This window comes from Ambystoma mexicanum, chromosome 12 (assembly GCF_040938575.1).
Source record: "Ambystoma mexicanum isolate Mex_15411 chromosome 12, UKY_AmexF1_1, whole genome shotgun sequence".
In the NCBI taxonomy this organism is placed as follows: Eukaryota; Metazoa; Chordata; class Amphibia; order Caudata; family Ambystomatidae; genus Ambystoma; species Ambystoma mexicanum.
The window spans coordinates 599,501,946-599,522,681 of NC_090936.1; the positions used below are offsets into that span (position 1 = coordinate 599,501,946).

The 20,736-nt window shown below is 42.9% G+C and overlaps 2 protein-coding genes across 5 annotated transcripts in view; one reads left to right on the plus strand and one right to left on the minus strand.

The window, feature by feature from the left end:
• Window positions 1-20,736, minus strand: part of FAM216B (family with sequence similarity 216 member B) — a 515,713-nt gene that overhangs the window by 219,292 nt on the left and 275,685 nt on the right. For all 4 annotated transcript variants that reach the window (XR_011281830.1, XM_069628995.1, XM_069628994.1 and 1 more), the window contains one exon: window positions 8,420-8,518. The gene's annotated coding sequence lies outside the window, so the exon portion shown is untranslated. The remainder of the gene's footprint in view (window positions 1-8,419; window positions 8,519-20,736) is intronic.
• LOC138513871 (lectin-like) overlaps window positions 20,494-20,736 on the plus strand; it is a 67,187-nt gene continuing 66,944 nt past the window's right edge. Inside the window, exon 1 of the mRNA XM_069628991.1 lies at window positions 20,494-20,588. The gene's annotated coding sequence lies outside the window, so the exon portion shown is untranslated. The remainder of the gene's footprint in view (window positions 20,589-20,736) is intronic.

Sequence of the window (20,736 nt, forward strand, 5' to 3'; positions counted from 1 at the left end):
AAACACCTACACAAATTAAGTACTGCACCAAACATAGCACATATCATCACTGAGGGGAAAGGGAGGACAGTGCTCTGTGGTGTACTCAAAAAACACAGGCCCGTCACTGCGGGGTGACTGGGTAGTGTTCCGTTGAAACTCCAAATCAAAAACACACCATCCCTGAGGGGGCATGGAACTGCTCTGTGAACACCCCAAAAAAAAACCACACCATATTTGATTTGTGAGAGCAGCTATCCTTTGGAGTAACCAAGGAGCACCCTCGATGATGGGGGTGATGAGATGTCCTTTTTAGAGCACCCTTTTCTGAGGGCTGTGAGATGTACTGTACGGAGGGACTGGCGCGCGAATGCCATGGTATGTCACTCATAAAGAATGCGGGTAGGTCAACCGAGTTAGTAATTTCCACACCGGCTAGTCACCCGGTGACTACGCGCCTTCATGAGACCACCCAGGGCTCAACACAGGGGGATCAGGGGTCACACTTTAGGGATCATGATCTTACACCCGAATCCTGCAAAAATCTCAGTGGCGACACGCCGCAGGTGATTGAGGAAGTTCCACTTACCACACTACCAGATGTGTCTAACGCTATCAGGCATAATGACCCTACCATAGGTCTGTTAGCAAGTAGTGTTGATCACGGGGATCAAGAGGGGAGAGGCAGGGCTTTTAGTCCTGCTCTACCCCAGAGCCAGTTGTCTTGCCTCCTTCTCAATACCAGATCTCTCATAAAACACTCCACAGAACTAGTAGCGCACATCGAAGAGCAGGACTTCGACATTTGCGCCCTTACAGATACGTGGGCACATAGCGCCGCGGGTCCCTCTCGCAACTTGGCGATTCCTGAGGGATACTCCATGTTGAGAGCAGACAGGGATGTAGGGAGGGGAAGGGGGTGTGGCGCTGATCTTTAAAAAACACCTCACCGTCTGGGGGAACTCCATTAACATACTGGAAGGTATAGAATCCCTACAGGTGAAAATAGGCATTAATGCAGAGACCACCATCAACCTATTACTGTTATACAGACCCCCCTCTCACTCTGAGGACTTTGTCTCTGTCCTATCCAACCACCTCATGGCCTGTCTCAAACCCCACACTAGCTTCATTATATTGGGAGATTTAAACTACTGGCATGGCCATCAAGACGATCAAAAGGGAGCTGACCTGGAGGCCACTTTGGGCTCACACGGTTTTGCCCAATGTAATCGTCAACCTTCTCATCAACTAGGACACACTTTGGACTGGCTTGCAGCAATGCATGTATCCATCACTGACCTTACCACTACGCCCTGCCCATGGTCAGATCATTATTTTGTTAACTTCACAATTCGGTTGCCCTTTCCCCTCAAACCAAAAAGCAAAATCTCCCCGCCAACAAAGGGACGTAACCCCAAATTGCTTACTTTGGAACACATCTCCCCACTAGTTAAACATCTGACTAACGATTTACTCCCAGAAACAGCCCAGGAACTTTTCACCATACTCATGGAAACCTTTGATAACATTACCAACCGTCTAGCCCCAGAGAAAGTGAAAAAACACAAGCTTGCCACCCCCAATAAATCCTGGTTTACCCCAGTGCTACGCACTCTAAAAGTGGCTATGCGTAAACTGTATTTTAAGTGGAAAACTAATTATTCTGATCACTTTCGTGTGGCCTACAAAGAGGCAGCGAGATTGTATAAAGCGGCCATCCTAGATGCAAAGAAGAATTTCTTTAACAACAGGATCACGGAAGCACGATCAGAGGCCAAGGAACTGTTCAAAATTCTCAAGGAGCAGGAATCGACGCCTGCCCTTGAGGTCAATGAAGCCGTTAAAGACAAGAAATGGTGTCAGGCTATCCAGGATGACATGACCTCGAAACTACATGGAATCAAAGCCAACATCAGCCTAAAAAAGGCAAACGCCCGAAATGAAGGTAACACCCCAGAACCTCAGGAGCACATTAGAAGCCCACTAATTCCAGAATTTTCCTTCTCAGCAATTACGCTGGAAGAGCTGACAGAGGTGGTTAAACATCTGAAAACAACCAGTTGCAGGGGTGACCCCTTCTCAGCCATTATAATTAAAGCATGTCCCCCTTTTTTGTTAGAAGCCATCCTGCAATTTGTTAATGCCTCCTTTAAGAGAGTGCCGTACCAGACGAACTGAAATGCTCCTGGGTCACTCCATTGCTCAAAAAACTAGGCCTCACCAAAGATGACCCCTTGAACTATAGGCCTATTACCAACTCAGCCTTCTTGATGAAGATCCTGGACCGAGTTGCCTATATACAAATAGCTAAACACAAAGAAAGCCACCCAATTCTTAACTGTCGGCAATCAGGCTTCAGAGCGGGTCATAGCACTGAAACGGCCTTCCTGGAACTAACATCCAGGTTGCTTTTCAACATAGACAAGGGAGTATCCACTATGCTCATGTTGCTGGACCTTTCAGCCGCGTTCGACCTGGTTGACCACACGTTGTTGGTCACCAGGCTCGAACAAGTGGCAGCTTTTTCCACCAAAGCCTCTCAGTGGGTGGCTTCTTTTCTCAAAAATAGGGTCAGTTGTGTATGCTCAGACCTAGCTGAAGCAGACACAATCCCGATTGAGTATGGAGTCCCACAAGGAGCAAGTCTTTCGCCCTGTTTTTATAACAACTTTACTCTCCCCTTTTTCTCTATGTTGGTGCATGAAAATATTGGGTTCACTAATTTTGCAGATGATACCCAATGTATCATTCCCCTTACGGGAGGCCACACACAAGATGAAGAGCGCATAAACAAAGTCTACACCTGTATCGAGAATTGGATGGTGCAAAATGGAGTGGTGCTTAACAGAACTAAAACGGAGCTCATGGTTGTGGGATCCCCTAATCGGATCTTAAAACTTGACCCCAGGTATAGTAAAATTCAGCTTGGCGAAGTCGAACTAGACACACTTAAAAAAGTTAAGTCGTTAGGGGTGTTTCTTGATCAACACCTCTCTATGAATGCTCATGTGGGAAGTGTTGTATCAGGGGCAGCCTACTATCTTAAACTCTTCACTCACCTTAGACCCATGATTTCTCAGGCCAACGCCGAAACACTGGCGAGAGCCATAGTAGTCGCAAAAATGGATTACTGCTGCAGTCTGCTGACTAGTATCAGCAAAAGGGAGATTAATCAACTGCAAGTTATCCAAAATGGTGCTGTGAGGGTAGTCACAGGCCTCTCCAGGCGGGACCATGTTACACCAGCACGAAGAGCGTTACACTGGCTACATGTAGAGGCTAGAATCCAGTATCGTCTTATGCTCCTAACATTCAAGAGCCTCTTGGGCAGTATGCCCCGTTACATCAACAAACTCATTCTGCCTAAGTGTTCTCCTCGTGTTCTCAGGTCTCAGGATACTAATATGCTCTTAATCCCTAAAAGCAAATCTTTGAAAGTGGAAAGGGGTGCATTTGCCACAGCAGCCCCTACTGCCTGGAATCGCCTTCCCCTGGATCTTAGATTGGACCGACTCTTGAGGCCTTCAAAAGAAAGTTAAAAACATGGCTCTTTGAATAAAGCCCAGTTGATTCCTCGGTTCTCTCCCCTAGCTCTTTCTGCGCTTATATGTTTCTTGTTGTCTAGTCTCGTCCGTGCCATCATGCCCACGGGTTCATTGCTGCGCAGTACAAATGCAATAAAGTAAAGTAAAGTAAAGGAGTGCTGCTAATACTTTTTCCCTCCTCCCTGTGTTCAGGGGAGGAAGACTGAGCCTCAGCTAAGTAACAGTGAATCTTGCAGGCTTTCCTTGGATCACCTAGTCGTAATGATGCTGAGTAGTTGAGACCATCTCTTAGGTGATTTTGCAAGATTACGTTTTATCTTCTGATAAGGTGAGTGTTTTTGGTGCAGGTTACAGTAAAGTAACATTTAATAAGAAGCAGTGTTCCTGAGCATGAAAGTACCAGTAAAGGTAACCACAAGTGTCCAAGGCCAGGCGGATTATGCAGGAACAAAATTCTCAATCCTGCAGGGGTACCTAGGAATCTGAATCTGCTCAACTGGAGGTCACCCTCTCATTGGAATCAAAAGTAGAGGTGGATCAGCATCTGATTGGCTGTGTGGAATACTATTTTAAGCCTACAGTAGCCCATGTTCAAGGAGACAACACTTCCATTGGTGAGAGGGTGAGATGTGCTACTTGCAATACCACGCACCAGTCGCTTAGGAGGTGGGGGACATATCTGTGGATTCCCAAACATCATGGATGCACCCCCTTCCGTGCAGTAGCACCTGCAGCGTTCCAAGTGCTGAATGGGATTACAAAATAAATGATGTCAGGCCCAAATAACCGTACCGATTCAAAGAATATGGCAACATTCTACTTTATTATCAGTTCAATAAAGTAGGTAACCTGGCGAACAAACAGATTGTAGCTCACACAATCTTAAAGCATTTCCATTATACAAAAGGATGTATACCTCGATGTGTGTCAGCTATGACGCCATCCTACATGGAAAACAGTAAAAACCTATCGGGCGGAGGGATTGGTTAAGGGAACATGTATACCTATAGTTCATATAAGTGTTAGTATCATCATTGGCTGCCCCATATCTGGTAGGCACACCTTGAACAACCTATAACTACGTAAAAAAAAATACTGATAATAGCATAACAACAGCAGTGGATAGGATTCTGCAACAATGTATGGTCTGCCATTACATAGACCCTCATGATTGGTTGGCACTCTCCTCCAACCTTGGACATTCCGCTTGTCCGCTGCATGTAAGCAACGAAACCCAGGCGCAAGGGAGCATCAGACAACTGCCCTCCTTAGCTAATTAGCCTACCATCTTTCATCAGTTAGGTCCTAAAACAAGGATTTTCCGCTGTAGTTGACCTTCTGTACTGTTCTCTTCCTCTGAACTTTATAGGAACTGAAAGTACATTGCTATCTTTGTCTGGAGCTTTATGAATAGGCATTGTCTTCTGGTCTTCTACCACGTGTAAGGAGACCATGATTTTGTCCATTCTGTCCTTTTATGTAGTGCTATTTAATTCAATTATATTGGGTGCAATTACTCTCCTCAGCCTCTGGAGACTTGGTTGCTCTGTCTTGCATGTGCTTTCTCCATCTTTGATTTTTTTAAATTTGGCACTCACAATTATTCTCTCCTTTACTTAATATAAGAGAAATATGACTTACGTATGTAGCTTATCCTCTTTGACTCCTCACGTGCCTTGTAGTTGCTTCTTGCTGCGGCATCCTTGATTCTGAGCCAAGCAAATATCCTTTGTTCTTGCACAAATCTGTATTCCAGTGCCCGTCAGCTGTGCAGCCGATTATAAGTATTACAGCCGTGGCTAATTTTGCCGTGGCCGGAATGTTCGCATGAGAAAGGTGCGAACTACCAAAAGTTTGCACCTTTCTCATGCGAACACACTTACATACTACAGGGGCTGCAAGGATTTCCCTGCAGCCCCGTTTAATTTATTTGCAGGTGTTATGCAGGGGTTTACTTACCTGCAATGCTACCATCAGAGGGTCAAACTTTTGGTGTTCAAACCTTTGGTGGTAGCATTTTTCGGTCGTTTGTACGGTCTGACCTTTTTTTTCGGTCCGATCGTACAAAAGCATGCAGCCTTGGTCTTTCTCCTCGAGGCTTCTCGCTTACCATTATACAATGCTGACGTCCATTTTCTCAACATGGCTGCTTTACTCAAATTATATTTCCTACTTTAGCAAGCTTCTACATTGTTTTATCTAACTTGTGTGTCTGCATATACATCTACTGCATCTCTTGTTAGTGTATATGATTTTTCTTCATCTTCGCATATATATTTACTTTGTCACTTTAGTCACATCTTCATTCTCCAGATATCCATACATCAGGTTTAGTGCATCCACGCATCTTCTCTTCTTCATGACGTCACTTCACACCTGTCAGATTTTACTTATAGTTCTTCTATGTCCAGTGGTGTCTGCAGACTCATGTCTACCGCATCAGTACAGAAGTACATTCAATACCGTTGTCTCAGTGCATAATGTCTGTCATACCTTTGATGTGGTATTGGGATGATTCCAGGTATCATACACAGTGTTCTTTTGCTGTTCTTCCAATGTGATGCAGGTGAGGGGGTGGACTCTATAAATGACACGTACATCTGCTTCTCTACATTCCCCCCCTCTGGTCGAGTACTCAACCACTTCCTCAATTTTCTTGACCTTTTTTTCACAGCGTGGTTTCTTAGGAATCCATATCTTTGTCTTTATGTGTTCATCTTCACTCCAGGTCATGTAATAACATTCCCCTGTTGGTGGACAAAACACCCATTGTCCCACATATTTCTTATGGTCCCTAGGATACTGAAACTTTGTTCCTGGGGGTGCTATGGTACTTCCTTTCAGGTCCTCACGGGTGGTTTATTCAGTCTGTGTGTGCCCATTAGCCACAGCATTCACAACAATTATCTTCATCCCAATAGCTTTCTTCGCTGTCTTCTTACATTGTCCTATGATTATTCATATAAGACAGAATCCTAGCAACACTAAGGGCCTCATTACAACTCAGGCGTTAAGGGTTAACGCCACCGTTAACCCTTGACGCCTGATTCCGATTTTAACGCCTGCTTTTAGCAGGCGTTAAAATCCATGGCGCTAACCCGCCATGGTGCTAATTACGCCGCCGTAATTAGCGCCTTCCCCACTCCCATCATGCCCTATGGGACAAAAATGGGAATGGGGAAGGGAAAATGGGAAATGGGGATTTACCGCCCCACTCACCTTGGAATGGGGCGGTGAATCCGCCATCCACCATGGTGTAAACATAGTTTACACCATGGTGGTAAAGTTGGTGCAACTAGCACCAAGGTCGTAATGACCTCCTAACACTACTATTGCTCCCAACATTTTGAAGGCATTTACCATCCAGGTTGGAACGCACGAGAACAGAGATGAAAACCAATATTCATCTTTGGTTTGATCTACTTTTTCCTTCATTTCGATATGCAGAGTTGACAACATAGTTATTGCTTCTGTCAGGGTTCCATTTTCTCCATCATGGGCAGGTATGTAAGTACAGCAAGAAGGCCTGATTTTGGCACAAATGCCTCCTTCCATTGCTGTAATTAAGTCCAGGAAACACCTGTTCTGGAGGGTCATGAGCCTGGGGGCCCTCTATTCTTCTTTAATTGAACAATTTGTGCTCATGTGAAACAATGTGTGCTCATGTGGAATGTTGTAATAAGCCTCTATTGATTAATATGAAAAATAGTTCTCTCTCTTCAGGTTGAGTGTCCTCTTCTTCCTTTGGTGTGCATCAATTTTTCGGAAAGTCAGCGATGTGTAGATCACTTTGGGGGATCACCAATGCAGGAGCATGCATTATCCCTATGGAACATATTCCTCCCCAATTTATAGGCAGCTTCATATAAGCTTTGGATCCATAGGCCCAAAAGTTGTCCATTAGGATGGCAGTTCCTCCTTTCATTCCTTGCACATCAATTATCTGCTTGCATCCTTTACTTTCTCCAACTTTGTTTAGACCATTGTTTCTGAAACACACTGTTGCATTCTTCATCGGCAATATGGATAAAGGCTCTGCTTCATATTCAACCTATGTTATTTACTTCAAATACTTGGCACATTCCTTAAGGCCTCCATCATTTACTACTTGCACTATATTAATGGTGCTGTCATCAATAAGTATACACTGTATCACATCATTCCTTCTTACCAGGCTGTACTGGTGGTTACGTGTCCATATGCCAGTAGCCGAGGTCACTCCCAGCATTCTGGCAATCCTGGTGTTTCCCATGTGTCACACTATGACCAAAGGGGAAAATCCAAATAATCACTCAGAGGTGATATTCTACCTTGGTTTTGGGCAAGTAAGACTATTCATACACAAAAGGTGGAAACAAAATTATCAACAGTTATTTCCTCATAGAACACTAATACCAATCAATTCGATTTTCTTTTTTATTAAGACTCATTATTTAAAAAAATCTCTTGACACGAGATCACAATACAAAACAATTCATAAAACAACTCTTAAAATGTGCACATAAATTGCAATTGACGCCAAATTCTTCTGGTTAGAAGGCTGGATGTTACATACATCCACTGTTTATCAGAACAACACTAACGAGAGAATATCCCACTTCTTCTACTGGTTCTGACCCTTAATCGGTCTAGACATCCACTTCTAGGTTTCACTCCCACTAGAGGGAAAACTCAATATGTTTCAGTCCTCAGAGTTGTTACAGGACTTTCATCAGGAGTGGTCACAAAAACTCGAGTTCCAAAGTATCACTGTCTTCTTACACTGAAGTATTGGTCACGAGTTAGTGGGTGTAACTGTTGATAAAGTGTAATAAAACAAGAATAAGCGATAATTGCTCAAGTTTCTTGTGACAAAGTTAAGTTTTCAAGGCTAGACTAGGTATAGACATTACCTGGTCAGGCTGGTGGAGCTGGTCGTCCGTGGTTCACTTGTCTTAAATTGGACTGGTGTCACAAATTAAGTTCTGAGGTAAATTCCTTCTGTGTAGAACCTGTAAATCAATTACATATGGGGACTATCAGATTGTGTCATCTAAAATTGCCATCAACAAAAGGTTCTCACTTCATACTGTTATTTTCATCTCGTATTTAAGTTTTTGCCTGATATTAATTGGAAAGGTTCATGCTAATTTATATTCAGTGCCTGTATTCAAACTCATAAGCCTCTAAGTTCGGTCTGTTTAGGCACAACGCCACTCATTCATATATTTATCCATACTATGATCAATTATAGAGTGTGAAACTGAGCTCTGTGTTGCTTACCTATCCATCTTTCATCGCCATAGGAACTGTGGTCTATGTATCGTAAACAGCTGTCACATAAAACATAATTTGTTGGAATACCATAAGAATAAAGAAATAAAGACTACACATTGTACAAAACGTGGCTACAAGAAACATCAAAAAATAATTAATACGCCGTACTGCATTTGGTGCATTCATCAGTCTTCTTGCTTCAATGTGTATTTTAGAAAATTGAAGATTGCCATTCTCCTTTGTCAATGTTAAGTTCGTTTTATTCTTTATAACAAGCACACTTTGTTTTTTATAACATAACTTGTAATAGTATTCCAATGATGATCCTGTGAATAATGGGGGCTGTTTTAGGATCTCCAAAAAAGGTGACAATATTAACGTCTCACTAGGGCTGGATAGGATCGAAGTATATAAGTGAAAACAGCATACATGAATGTGTGCAACGTTACAGGCAGCATAAAGTGTTGTGTGCGTTCTTCTTTTTCTGTCTTCAAAGCATTGTCTCTTTTACCTAACATAATTAGTTCTGTGAACACTGCAAAGTTATTCGTCTCTCTTCAAACCTAGGAGCGATCGAAAATTTGAATTGTTTTTATTTAATATGTTCTTGTTGACTATTGGTAGCCAATCTAATCTGCCTTTGCAGAACTTCCTCTCTTGCTTCACTGTCAACATGTGCCAGAGGGGTAATGGTCTCTCCTTTGCAATGCTTTATGTCATTCAGATGCAGCCAAGCTTGTCTTCCTTGGATCTTCATGGCAGTGGGTGTGACCCCTTCTTCTAGGTACAGTCCTTCAAAACGGGGCTTATTCCAAGTGCGGACAAAAATCTTCACAAGCAGTTGATCCCCTGGATACAAACTAGTTGGCTTTAACAGTTCGATAGGATTGATCATTTGACTGCTGTCTTCTTCAATCTTGTTTGACGCTTCCCTCTGATTTTTGATCTGTTGGGAAATAAAAGAAACACTAGCAGTCATATTTGTCAAATAATCATGCCTCTAATCCCCTAATGTTTTTTGCTAAACTATGGGCACCAGTTTCTATTTCGGTGGGAGGAGCAAGGGGTACTCTTATGCAGCGCCTAGTCACCAACTCATGAGGAGTCAGGTGGTGATCTGAGCCAGGATGGTTTCTCGATGTGGATAGGGCAATGGGTAGGCAATGTAGCCATCCCTTCTTCAAAATCATCGTTATCTTGGCTATCCTCTCTTTAAGGAGTCATTTTAAATGCTCACAAATACCATTCACCTGTGGGTGATAAGCAGATGAAAATGTATGCTTTACGACTAATAGAAGAATGATATGTTGAAACATCTCATTTACAAAATGCGGGCCATTTTCAGACCGCGGGAATTCACATATATCCCATCTAGGAAACACCTCATGTAGGAGAAACTTTGTAGCATATGTGGCATTGGGGTCCGTGCATGGTCCTGCCTCAATCCATCAGGAAAAAGGACACACTACTACTAACAAACATATGTAGCCATTGCATGTTTGCAACATATCCACATAATCTATATGCAGATACTAAAAAGGACCACTGGGGTGGGGTATTGCTCCTCCCACTGTCGCAAGGTATGCCTTGCTGTGAATTTCTGACAGACAATGCAATTCACAATAAACTGTGCAACGTGTTCTAATAAATCTGGGGAAACCCAGTCTTCGGCGATCATGGCAGCAAGATTCTCTCTAGTTATATTCGCAGGACAGTAAAGCTATCCAGTGCAACTCTCAACAATGCTAGAGGCATAACTGGCTTTCCAGTACCATCTTGTTTCCATACAACCTCTGTTGAGATAAAGAACACCCCCTTCTTTTCCATAAATCCTGTTCTTCTTATGGAGCTCGACCTTGCTGCTCAACTAACTGTACAATGGATAACATATTAAAGCCTTCTGGGCCTAGAGACCCAAGCTACTCCTCACTGATGAGCCCCAACAAGGGTGAAACATGTTTGGGGATGCTTGTGGTCTCGTGCAGAAGGGATGTGGCCTAGCAGTTCGGGCTGGACTGCCCCTTTTGGGGTGGGGCCAAGCCTGATTTGCATATGGTCTTTCCCCTTCTGTAATGGCTTGGCAGGCGAAGAACGGTGGTCTGGAGGGTTGCCCAGAGCATTGCCAGTGGTTAAGATTCATTCTAAACCTTCCAGCCATCACCTCTTTGTTTTTTCTTTGTCACCCCGAGTGGGACGGGTATGCCCAGACGTGGGTCCCGTGCCTGCTGGGCCTAGAGACCCAAGCTACTCCTCACTGATGAGCCCCAACAAGGGTGAAACATGTTTGGGGATGCTTGTGGTCTCGTGCAGAAGGGATGTGGCCTAGCAGTTCGGGCTGGACTGCCCCTTTTGGGGTGGGGCCAAGCCTGATTTGCATATGGTCTTTCCCCTTCTGTAATGGCTTGGCAGGCGAAGAACGGTGGTCTGGAGGGTTGCCCAGAGCATTGCCAGTGGTTAAGATTCATTCTAAACCTTCCAGCCATCACCTCTTTGTTTTTGCTCCTTCATCATCATACATCGTTCTGAAATTTGCTTAACACTTTCTACTTCAAAATAAGAATATTTGGAAAATGTGCTGCTCTCTTTGCTCTGCTGCTTCATTACTGCGAGAAATCATGTCTGTCCTCTTAGTATGGGCTGCACATTTCACAATGGTGATGGCTATTAGGAGGTTTAGTACCTTAATAAGCTTATCCAATAGTGCCACATGTTGTACTGGTGTGCTATCTGCGCAGAGGAAGCCCCTGCTTTTCAGCATGACAACCCCATGTGTACAGTTGATGTCACATAGGCGGAGTCAGAGTACAGTGTCACTTCCTCATACTCATATCTCTGTAGTGCTGCGATAAGCACCAATAATTCTGCATTTTGTGCTGAACAATGTGAAGGCAATCTTGCACTTGTCACTACTTCAAATTCACCAATCTGTTTTAACTTTGCTGCTGCCGATCCCGTGTGCCTTTCTCCTGTCATTTGATCAATTTTTGAAGACCCATCAATGAATAGAATTCCACCCACTAGACTGTTTTCTTTAACGTGGCGAATATCGTCATAAAACTCAGTATACGTTGTGCAATCATGTACATAATCCTTCTTCTCTACTGGTTCTGATATGAATGTTGCTGGATTCACTACTCTACATCTAACAATTTTGATCGCTGGGTTTGAAATAATCACCTCATATCCTGACGCCCGTTGTGTAGTCAACGTGCTTTTAGGTTTCTCCAGAATGGCGAATAAGGAATGCTTGACGTATGACGTCACTGAGCACCCCATTGTAATACTTACAGCTTTTTCAATTGAAAAAGCAGCTAATGCCTGTTCACAAGGGTCATGCCCTCTCATTACTGGGTCTAAAATCCCACTGTAATAAGCTAATGGTTTATGTCCATGTCCTAATGTTGTTTTCTGTTTAAGGACTTCTGTCGTTACCACGCCATTTGAATGCGAGAATAAAAAAAACTCTTCTTTATAATCTGGAATCCCTAACACAGGGGCTGTGCAGATCACACTTTTCAATTCTTCAAATCCTTCTGTCATCTTGTCTGTCCATGTTATGTCGTCTTTACATATCTGTACTTCTTTAAGTCCTTTTAAAAGTGGTCTAATATATGTACATATGTACTGTAATCACAAACCTACACCATGCAATAATTGCATAGGCCTACAAATTGCTGCATTTCCCTAACTGTCATAGGCCTGAGAATTTCCATAATTGTTTCTGGTCTCTCAGGTGTCACCTTTCTCGCCTCTTGAGAGATTAGCTGTCATATGTACCAGACCTCTTCCTGGCAATACTGTAGTTTCTCTTTATCCACTTTGTATCCTTTTCCTGCCAATACTGTAATTGACAGGACCAAACCTTCTCTGCACCTTTCTTTCACTACACAATAGTATGTCATCTACGTACTGAATTATTATGCTCTCAAGTTATAGGTTGCGTTGGTCCATCTGAAGGTCCCTATTAAAGATTGATGGGGACTCACAGTACCCCTGTGGTAATCTTGTATGCTTACACCTGCTGATTTGTATATGAAAAGGAAGTCAAATCTTGGGAGTCCTCATGAAGGGGAACTGAAAAGAAAGTGTTATTTAAGTCTACTACTGTAAAATATTTAGCTGTAGCTGGGATGTTACATAATAGCATAGCTGGATTCAGAACTAGAGGAATATACAATATTGTTTAGGGGGCTTAGATCCGGAACAAATCTCCTGGACCCCCCGTTGATTTCTTTACTGGGTACCGAACTGTGTTAAATGTGGAGTCTGATAGTACCAATATTCCCTGCTGTACTAAAGTGGAAATGGTTTCAAATATACCTTCATTTGCTTCTCTGGACATGGGGTACTGTTTTGCTTGTGGTTAAAATTGCTCCTAGATTAAGCTTAATTTTAACTGCTCATGTTCCACTCAATAGACCCACATCATATGGACGGTTGGTCCATAAAATGCTTGGCACTCTTTCTAAATCACCCTGAAAAAATTACAGTTTCTTTCTTACCCAATGCCATTCTCTGTGGTATTTCCCTATCCTCAACTTTTATACAATAAGTGAGACTTATGAAAAATACTAATTCATCATCTGAATTCTCATCTCTGAACAACTCGTCGTCTGTCAAGTCTGTTAGTCTATATCCTTTGTCAAGAGCTACTACTGTTCTTCATGCTCTTCCTTCATCATCCGTCCCATGAACAACAACCCTTTCCTTTCTTACTACTGCTGCCTCCAGTTCTATGGGAATAACCTTCCTCATCATCCATAGGTATTTCTGGCCTAAAGAAAGATTTGTTAGGCATCCTCAGAAATGTAACTATCCATCCAGGAAGCCATGTCAACAAAATATTTACTCCATACAAAAATCATTTTCGGTCTACAGGAGTTCCTCACAATGCTTTTTGGCCTGTAAATGCTAGTATAAATTCTCTCACATTCATGTAATGTATCCCTGGAGTGCAACATATAATCCCCTTGCCAGTAAATGATATTGTCATATTAAGTTTTGTCATCAAGTCAAATCCTAATACATGAACTGGTGCCTTTCGGGAATAAAATAGTGGCATAGACACGTCATGTTCTCCTATTGAAATTGGTAATTCATCAGTAAAAGGAACCAAACTCATAGCCCCAGGCAATCCCTGCGTATTCATGGCAATGTCAGACATTGGATACTTTCCCTCTCAAACACAGGAATGAGTCGATCCCATGTCCACAAGAAACAAAAATGTCTTGCCTCCTATTGTTACCCTTACCCTCGGTTCCTCATGGGGGCCTGGTGTCACTGATAGTACTGAACACATCAGACATCAGGTAGCTCTGTGGGCTGTCCTATTGTGGATATAAATTCATCCCTGTACCCGTAAAATGATTTCCTCCCACCACTGTCACACTCCCTATCCTGGGTGTATGTGTTTTTGGGACTACTGTATTCACATTCCACTGTGGCATCATCTGTTGTGTCAGCGTGTACTGTTGGGACTGTACTTGTTGTGTTTGCATAGTTGCTTGCTGTGGTTGCCTTTGTGGCGACTGTGATTGCTGCGGTGCACGTTTCTGATACTGCGTGTGATCTTTGGCATAATACTCCGGTGGTTCTGTACTATACTGTGGAAAATAGCCCACCACCCCTCTTGGAGCTTGTCAGTTTTGCTGAATGACCCCTCTACTTCTGCAGGTGCGGGCCATATGTCCAAGCCATTCTCCCACAATTCCAGCACTGCTGTGGCTGTCCTCCATCCTTGAGGGTTTTGAAATCTGCCTCCTCGTCCTCTAGGTCCATTCCCTCTACCACGTGGCCAGAAATGTTACCTGCCCTGATTTACTTGGCTGCTTACGCTGTAACTGTGGTGTAACCACTTCTTCACCGCTTGTCAGTACTGCTCCTTATATAACAAATTTTGCCCATTTTTTTATTAACTACCTTTGCTTCCTCAAGCTTCCTATTCTCTGCTTTGTTTTTATTGTTCTCTTATAACAATCGACAATGATGTAGTCAACTGTGTTTATGGCCATGGCTTTACTTCCATCCCTACCTGTTTTTTCATCTGCCTTTGCACTGGCTCGGGCAGTCTCTGGCTAAAAATTTGATAAAATAATGCTGCCATTTTATCCCATGGTTCCCTTGTCTCAAAACGCCAACGTTCTTGAATCTCCTGAATATAAGCAACATGATCTTCCTTCTCTCCCATTTTCTGTGTCATAATCTCACCCATGTCTGACATATCAGGATACTGTACTCTAAGTGCCCTCCACATGTCACACTTGCATATGCCTCTCATCTCCAAATGTCATCAGCTCTCTTCCCTAGGATAGCTGTTAGTAGGCCTTTTACGTCACCCATTCCTAATGTCATTCCCGCTGTCATTCGTGCTAACTCATAAATCCACTTTTAAATGATCTTTATCCATATGTGACCACAGTATATATTGTGGTTGTCCTCCCTCTGTCTCCAACAATGGGAATTGTGTGAACCCTGTTCTACAATTGCATCCACCTAAGCTTCTTGTCTACCAGGTGGGGCTAGTTTTGCCTGCTCATCTTCACCCTGGCAATGACCTTAGTCTACTTACATACGGCAGGGACATTTCCCCTATTCTACGCGGCTGTCCTTGTGGTTGTTCAGGATGTTATATAGGTTCTGGTGTTTATGTTTCTGGTTCTCCTAAATCTGACCACCTAACCCCTTTTCCTACATCTGAATCTATCGAAGGGTCACATGCGCCCTCCTCTTGCGCTCTCTCATTTTTTTTCCCTTTCTTTGTCTGACATCATTATACCCCAACTCGTATGGCTGTTATCCATTTCCTCATCATCAAGATCTAGTCTGCTTAGGCACACCGTTCTATGCTTGTCCATCATTATATTGTCTGATCTACCTTATCCTGCTGAGGCCTACTAACCCACCCCAACCTCTTTCCCTTTCAGATCCACCAGAGCGCCAGGGGACCACTCCGGTGGTGATAGTGCACGGTATGAATATCATTTAACATAACATCTGTCGATATAATTCATCAATCCTTTTCCCTATGCCTACTTCCTCATCAGCCCATGCCGGTACTCTAGGTAGCTCGTGCAGCTCCCTGCAGGGCCGTTGCGACCTTCTCTCTTCTTCCCATTGTTCTCGTTCTTCAACTATTACACATCTGTTAACAATTTGATCTATTATGCCCTCCCTTTGTTCTCTGCAACTTTTCATTTTAATTTCCTTTTGCTCTTCCCATCTTCTGCTCTCTCTCTTCTCCCTCTCACCTTCTCTGCAACCTTCTTTCTTTCAATCTCAGTGTTTCTATTTCCTCACGTTACTTCTTTTCCCCATCTTTTCTCCTCTCTCTTTCACCTGCTCCTCATACATTCCTCATTTTTCCTTTTTGCGTGCTCTCTTTTTCCTTCTCATCTTTGTATGCCCTTTCTCATTCCTTTTCCTCTCTTGTTTTAACTTTGTCGATGTCCTTTCCGTCTAATTTAAGTAATATGTGTCCTCCCATCCACTCATTCTGTACATTTGTCCTTTCACTGGCTTTATCTTTCTCTCCTTTTTGTCTCTTGGTCTCTTCTACTATTTCTATCAGTCTATCATTCCACTTGTTATGCTCCTCACTTTTACTACATCTAGACATATATTTGCCTTCTTTAATCGTACTTTTATCTGTACTATCTTCACAACTATAAGCAGGGGGTGCGTATATCAGATTGATATGCCCCGCTGCTGCTTTTAACTCCTTTAGAGGGTTGAATCCCTGTTTCTCAGTGGTTGCACTATTGTCTTCAGATTGAGAAAGAGGAGCCGAGGACGCTGCACCCGACACTTCATGCTGATTAAGCATCCATTCCTTTTTGGGTGTGTCTTCTCTCTCGCTCTGATACATTTTCCATTGCTCAAAAATAGGTAACCTTTTTTGTAACTTCTTCCCTGTGTACACAGCATGTAAGTACATTGTCATGTGTTGTAATACTGTTCTTGATAGGGAACCCTCTTGAGGCCAATGCATGAATATTTTGTCCATCGTCCCTCTTACACATTGAGCATGATATTTCTTAATCTTAGGTGTGTACCTCGGTAATGTTTTGCACAGGTGTAGAAGAGGAGTATCCTCCATGATGACAAGTCATTCTTAACTGTCAATACTTATCAGACCTTTTATTCTGTTATTACTATTGCTTATATTAATTATATCACAACAATCAACTCGGGCAAGCACGATCAATCGCCACCCATTTCCCCAAAACAATTCTTCAAACAATTTTCAAGCCTACACAATAATATTCATTTTGTGTCTTTGTTATAGTTCTATCGATCTTTCACTGTCCTGCTTATTTTATTATTGACAATCTAATAGCCTTATTTTGCTATATTTCCCCTCAACTGTTGCGCTCCTATTATTGCTGCCAATCACTTGTTTTTAGGAATGGATAAGCAGTCAAATTATTATTGTTCTATATTTTCAGTTTACAATATTTTTTACCACAACTACATTAACAAATTCATAACCCTAACCAAATGTGCACAACAAATTCTACGATCGTCTTTCTTTACTTTCTAGTAAAAGCATCTTCTCTCCATTTTACCCCATTTTGGAGTGTGAAACGCATCTGTCATATCAGCCTTGCCTCAGGAATCCCTTAAAATACCCCACTTGGAGTGTGGTGATGTGTTCCCTTCTATTTCCGTGAGAATAGCAACGAGGTATCGCTCTCTCTTAAACAAATCCGTTACCGTTTCCCCACTATAAATTTACACATGCATTACAATCCCTTCTCCTTTATTGGCCACTTTCGATGTTCACTTAGAGCCATTGCTCAGTTTGAGCCCTTCGGTATCGACTCTTCCCCAATTGACCAGTTCGCCTTCAGTCCGCGGGGTACCCGTGGGGACGAACAGGAATTTATTCAAAGAGGCACCAGATGATTGTCTTCTTTACACACGTGATTCTTCCGCTCTCCACAGGAAACTCTGTGATCTTCTGGCTAATGGTGGAGGACGCCAAAAATCGGAGAGTCTGGATCTGAACCATCTGCACTGCTATCAAAATGTGCTGTAGCACCTGGAACACTCCAAGTGCCGAATGGGATTACCAAAAAATGACCATGGTCCCAAATAATCGGACAGACTCCAAGAATATGGCAAAATACTACTTTATTATAAGTTCAATAAAGTAGGGAAAACTGGTGAACAAAGAGATTGTAGCTCACACACTCTCAACGCATTTCAATTACGCAAAAGGCTTTATATCTCGATGTACCTCAACTATGACGTCATCCTACGTGACAAACAGTAAAAACCTTTGGGCGGAAGTATTGGTTAAGGGAACATATTTACCCATAGTTCATATAAGTGTTAGTATCATCATTGACTGCCCCTTATCTGGTAGGCATGCCTTGAACACACTCTAACTACATAAAATACTGATAATAGCATTGCAACAGCAGCGTATAGGCTTCTAAAAAAATGTATGATCCACCATTACATAGACTCTAGTGATTGGTTGGCACTCTCCTCCAACTTTGGACATTCGACTTGTTAGCAGCATGTTAGTAACAAAACCCAGATGCAAGGGAACACGTCAGACAACTGCTCTGCTTTTGCCCACCATCTTTCATCGATTAGGCCCTAAGCCAAGGCTTCTTCTCTGTAGTTGACCTTGCTGACTGCTCTCTTCCTCAGAACTTTAGAGGGAGTGAAAGTACATTGCTATCTTCGTCTGGAGCTTTATGAATATCTTCTGGTCTTGCACCATGTGTAAGGAGACCATGATTGATTTTGTCCATTCTGTCCTTTTCTTTAGTGCTATTTGATTAAATTATATTGGGTGCTATTACTCTCCTCGGCCTCTGGAGACTTGGTTGCTCTGTCTTGCATGTGCTTTCTGCATCTTTGTTTGTTCAATACTTGGCCCTCACAATTATTAATTCCTTTTCTTAATCTAAGAGAAATAAGTCTTATGCTTGTAGCTTATCCTCTTTGACTCCTTTTGTGCCTTGTAGTTGCTTCTTGCTTCATCCTTGATATTGAGCCAAGCAAATATCCTTTGTTCTTGCACAAATCTGTATTCCAGTGCCTGTCAGCTCTGTAGCCCTGGTCTTTCTCCTCAAGGCTTCTCGCTTACTATTATACGATGCCGATGTCAATTTCTTCAACATGGCTGCTTTACTGGCGTTGTATTTCCTTCTTTAGCAAGCTTCTACATTGTCTTATCTACCTAGCGTTTCTGCGTATAAACATCTACCGCATCTCTTGTTACTTATCTTCTAAGTGTATATGGTTTTTCTTCATCTTCGCAAATATATTTAGTTTGTCACTTTAGTCATATCTTCATTCTCCAGATATCCATACATCAGGTTTAGTGCGTTCACGTATCTTCTCTTCCTCATGGCATCACTTCAGACCTGTCAGACTTTACTTGCCTCAGTGCATAATGTCTCTCATTCCTTTGATGTGGTATTGGGATGATACCAGGTGTCTTACACAGTGTTCTCTTGCTGTTCTTCCAATATGACAGATGTGAGGGGGTGGGCTCTACAAATGACATGTGCATCTGCTGCTCTACACTTCACTGAGGGGGTAGGGATGATACTCCGTGGACTGAGTTCCAAAGCAGCACACACCCTTTGCCAAGGTGTGGAGAATTGAGGGGGGGCAGCTGCTGTGTGGAGTCCACAAAGAATACACACACTCTTCACTGGGGTGGGAGTTGAAACGCAGTGTGGAGTCTTCAAAGATGAGTAAAGTGCATCTAGCTGCTACCGTTTGTTTGGGATAAGGAGTCAGGTGGTTGAAGTCGAATTCTACCAGTCACTCGCGGGAATGTGATCCTTACAGCTGTGTACCTCCTCAATGAACACACATTACATTTGAAAAAGAGACACAATCCACACAAAAAAAGCAAGTGCCCTTATTGCAGGCTCGTTTGGAGTGCAACTATGTTGCATACACCAAAACATTCCAAGGGCCAATGAGTTGGAGAAATATTCCAGTGCACTGTTGATAATTGAATATATAGGATTTTTTCATGAGACCAAACCAATTGTAAACTGTTCGGCCTTTTACCCTATTTTTCAAACAAGTGTTCTGTAAAATGCACCATTTAAACCCATTTTTAAAATGCACGATTTTGACCTATTTTTAAAAAATATTTCTGGTGGGGGAGAACCCACTCGACTCCCCCTCGATGGGTTTGGGCTCCCTCGCTATGCTTGGTCACTAGGGCATATCTGGGGGAAACATTTAGGCCCCCCACTTTAAAAATTCACCAGCCGCCACTGCTCTAAGGAGACTGATTTTAGCGGTTCAGAAATGCTGCCAGTGCTGGAGGAGATGTAATGCAGTGGCTTCTAGCTCTCGAACCAGGAACCCCATGCTCTAGTCCTGCTTTTCCCACTTGTGCAAATTGTGTGATTCTGGGCACATCAATTTATCCCTCGTTGCTCCACTTCTCCTCCCTGTCAAAATCACGTGAGATCAAAAACAGGCTAATACCCATTATTAAGTGCTATATAAAAATCTGTGCTTTTAAATCTTTGCATATTGACTTCTGAAAGGTACCTAGCAGGTTGACACAAACATGCACTCTGTCCCTTGGCACCTGTGCATACCGAGAGCAGGTGGAATGTTTGTTTTAAAGTGTACATAACTTCAGATGTATAATCTACTCCTCCCTTGTGTGTCACAAGTCTTCCAAATAAAACAGGAGTGAGAGGAAGCTGCCAGGGCGCAGCAGTCCGCTTATAAGAGCCAGGGAGGCTTCCAGAAGAGCGAGCTGGCGACAGCAGGAGCCAGGTGTCTGCGGATCAGTGGCGCCAGTGCAGAGAGGTGCGTATGAAGAGAACCCTGCCACCACATACGACGTACTGATGGAAGGTGGTTTGCTGGTGTCTGCGGTATCAACCTGTGGGGTCCGTGTAAAATAATGCATAGCTTTGTGGAATGAACTGCGAACCCGTGAGACCCGTGTAACCCT